Raw genomic sequence first — 4,200 nt, 5'->3', positions numbered from 1 at the left:
AAAGGTCAGAAGTCTCCTTGCTTCAGCTTCTCACCTTGAAACTGGATCTAGAAATCTGAATTACCCTCCAAATTTCTGGCTTGGTTCTTCTGATTCCAATCTAAATTCCTAGGTGGATTCTTTTAATATATCTGAGGATGGTCTTGAACAGCTGCCTCTGCTTCCTGAGTTCTGGGTTACTGGGCCTAAGCCTAGAGAGATAGTCACCATTGTATAAGATTAGTTCATCATAGTAAAAAGGCCTTATGGAGTAGGCCTGAAATCCTAATACGCAGGAGGCTGAGGCAGGAGGATGATAAGTTCAAGGCCCATCTGGGTTACAGAGTGAGTTCAAGACAGCCTGACCACTCTCTCAAAGTAAAACAACACAAGAAAATAATTCTGTGTGGCTGGAAAGGACCCAGGTTCAATTCCCAGCACCCACATGGTGGCTCACAACCATCTGTAACTTTAGTTCCAGGAGATCCAATGTCCTCTTCTGACTGCCGTAAGCACACAGTTCTCATATATACACGAAGTTAAACATTCATATGCATAAAATAAACCTAAAAAAGAAAGAAAGAAACCAAAACAGTAAAACCACCTGTGAGTATAGCTCAGTGGCAGAGTGATTGCCTAGTATGTGAGAAGCCTGGGTTCTATTCTCAGCTTTAAAAAAACAAACAAGGGGGTTGGGGATTTAGCTCAGCGGTAGAGCGCTTGCCTAGCGAGTGCAAGGCCCTGGGTTCGGTCCCCAGCTCCGGAAAAAAAAAAAAAGAAAAAAAAAAAAAAAACAAGAAGGTAAGTCCAAACTGTCACCCATTGCCCCTCCACCCCCATCACGTGATGACATAGACATAAGCACCCCTGACATTGACTTCCCAGCCTGCCGAATTGTAGGAAAGACATTTCTTTTCTTTACACATTATCTAATCTGTGGTCTTTGTTACAGAAGCACCAAACCAAGATTCTCATGTTTCCAGTGTCCTCTGCCACCTCACAAAACATATTTACTTTACCTCCTTGTCAATTTGCCTTTCTAGAATGAGACCATGGCGGGTACCCCAGGATCTTTGCATATCTTCCTCTGTTGGCCTGGAATGAGCTCTCTTTGTCCTCCTCTGTCTGCCTTCAAGCCTTCCTCTAAGCATCCCTCCTGGGAGTTTCACCCTGTCTCCTCTCCTTTAAGCATCTCTCCTCTTTGGGGACATGGCATGCCACCTGCGGAACTGGACCCAGTCTTAAAGGAGAAAAACAAGAGAGAAGGGAAAGCAAGCATGGGTGCTTGTCTTCTAAACCTGTTGACATGGGGTGGACACAGGAAGGAAACAACCAGATCCTGAGAGTTGTCCTCATGTATCCTCACATGCACCATGGCAAGAATACAGGGCACACGTGTGCAGGCGCACACACATTATACACACACACACACACACACACAATAATAAATAAAATAAATCTAAACTCTGTTATTGTGGGCCAAGGCATGGTGGCACAGGCCTTTAATCTCAGCACTCAGGAGGAAGAGGCAAGCACATCTCGGAGTTTGAGGCCAGCCTGGTCTACAGAGTGAGGTCCAGGACAACCAGGATACACTGTTACTGTTTCCCTAGACAATTGCTACTTCAAGACAATGGTTGTGTTTTTAAGTAAGTCTGGTATGGGGGGTTGTTTCTTTGTTCTTTTAAAGATGTATTTATTGTATGTACGTATGTATGTATGTATGTATGTATGTATGTATGTATGTATGTATGCGTACACTGCAGCTGTCTTCAGACACACCAGAAGAGGGCATTGGATCCCATTACAGATAGTTATGAGCCACCATGTGGTTGCTGGGAATTGAACTCAGGACCTCTGGGAGAGCAGTCAGTTCTCTTAGCTGCTGAGTCATCTTTCCGGCCCTCTTTGTTCTTTTTGAGACAAGGTTTAACAACGTAGCCCTTGCTAGGTAGGGACTAAATATATAGGTCAGGCAGGCCTCAAACTTACAATGATCTCTTGCTTCCGTTTCCCGGGTGCTGGGATGAAAGGTATATGTCACCATAACTTTGGATTTTTCAAGTTTGTTTGTATTGTTTCCCCAGCCATTAACACAATGTTTGACTCATGATATTTTTAAGAGACTTATTTTTCTTATTTGAAATTATGTATCTGTGGAGGAGTTACATCCATGGGAGCCCAGGTGCCCATGGAGGCCAAAAGGGGTGGTGGAGCCTTCCGAACTGGAGTTTCTGGGTGATTGTGAGCAGCCAGACGTAGATGCTGGGAACTGAACTCAGATCCTCTGCCAGAGTGGCCCGTGATCTTAACCTCTGAGCTCTCCAGACCCCACAGTACTCGTATTAGCTCGACTGACGAGAGAGGCAGAACTGTTTGCTGCCTTCGCCGACAAGGTGGGTAATTTTATTAGCTCTAAGCACAGCATAGGTTTCAGACAACTCAGACGTGGCTTGTCCTTGCCTGTCACCACAGTGCTTCACAGGATAAATGATGTCACCTCCTTCCAACCTGACAGCAGCCATGTGAGGCCAGAGTTACTCCCATCTTGTGGATCAACAGGATTGGGGAATTACATCTGGATTTCAAATACTGTAAATAACAGGTCCAGAACTGGCGTGGAGGTCGAAGTCATGATCTCTACAGAGAAGGCTGGCATTCCAGTCTTCATTATTTTAAATTATAATTTTGTTGTTGTTGTTGATGATGATGATGTTGCTGTTGTTGTTGAGATGAGATCTGTGTGGACACAGCTCGATGGACCTCGCTCTGTAGACCAGGCGAGCCTTGAACTCAGAGATCCACCTACCTCTGCCTCCTGAGTGCTGGGATTAAAGACCAGCATTGACATGCCTGGCTCAAGTATCTTTTATATTTTAAATCTCTCTCTCTCTCTCTCTCTCTCTCTCTCTCTCTCTCTCTCTCTATTTGACAAAGATGAGGAAGAGGGCCACACCACCATGGCACACATGTGCAGGCTCCTAGGGAGTTTCTTTTACCTGTGCCAGTGTGCTATGTGCCAGACCAGGAGCGTCACGTTACAGATGTGTGCCCTGCCGCATCCAGCTTTTCACCTGGGTTCTGGGGTAAAACTCAGGCATATACCTTCAGCTGAGCTTCCCCTGGCCCCAGCACTCCAGGGTCTTGAAATTAGCTTTTTGGATACAGACAGTGGTCTGTACTTAAAGGGTGCCCTCAAACTGGCTCCTTCATTGCTGGGTTCTCTGTAATTTAGCAGCTGAGTAATCTCGGGTTCCCCAACTTCTCATAGGGATGAATCGCTGCCCTTCTTTCTGTGAGCACGTGACCCCACCCGCAGTCGCCTCTCCTCAGCCGAACACTTTCTGTTCAACCTGAAAATTCAGTTGCTTGCCACCCACAAACAAGACAGTGTCCTGCCAGTGCAGGTGATAGGTTCCAGGACCTGTCTTGAAGATTCCCTTTACAACACGGGGATTCCAATACCGAGTGTTTCTTATGACTGGAAATTGCTGTGTTCACCTCTGCAGGATCCCATTTGCTCGCCACTCAGAAAACACTTCCACAGGCCTGCTGATCACTCGAACGATGGCCGGCGATGGCTGCCAAGGGCTTGAGCTGAGAGAGTCCAGCTTCTCCTATTTTAGAAGAATTGATTTCATCTCCATCTGCCTCAGTGGAGTGACTGTTACCTCAGTGTTAGAGGTGAGCAAGAGAACCAGAGAGGGTTGTTTATTATCCAAAGCAGCACAGCCTGCAGAATGGTGTGCCACCTCTCTCACTAGCACAAACAAAGCTCTTGGCCAGGTGAATGTATGACAGCGCATATGACCAAGACATTGTCCCTGTAAAGCTCATGTGCCCATGATGAGTAGTGAAGACTGGCAAGTCTCTGGGATGAATCTCCCAGGTGCCAGGGATGCATACGAGGTGACCAGGAACTGCCTGAGGTGTCAGTGTACTTCCTGGGCTGAAACCTTGCTTCCTCAATATGGCGGTGTTGTTATAGGCCTAAGTGGGAAGTCCTTGGGTTGCAGGTTGTTTACTAAGATGTTGATGTTCCTCTCGTGGGAATGAATTAACATCCAAAGGGCTTTGGCGTGATTTTCTCTCTTCAACTCACGCCCATATGCCATTCTGCTTTCTGCCATGTTTGAAGCGGAATGGAGCTCTTCCTAGATCCAGTGGCCCAATCTTGGACTTCCCGAACTCCGGAATTATGATCACGAATAAATCTCTTTT

The sequence above is a fragment of the Rattus norvegicus genome, chromosome 10, assembly GCF_036323735.1.
Source record: "Rattus norvegicus strain BN/NHsdMcwi chromosome 10, GRCr8, whole genome shotgun sequence".
NCBI classification, from domain to species: Eukaryota; Metazoa; Chordata; class Mammalia; order Rodentia; family Muridae; genus Rattus; species Rattus norvegicus.
The sequence above is the reverse complement of the archived record's forward strand: the minus strand, read 5'-3'. Positions refer to the sequence as shown.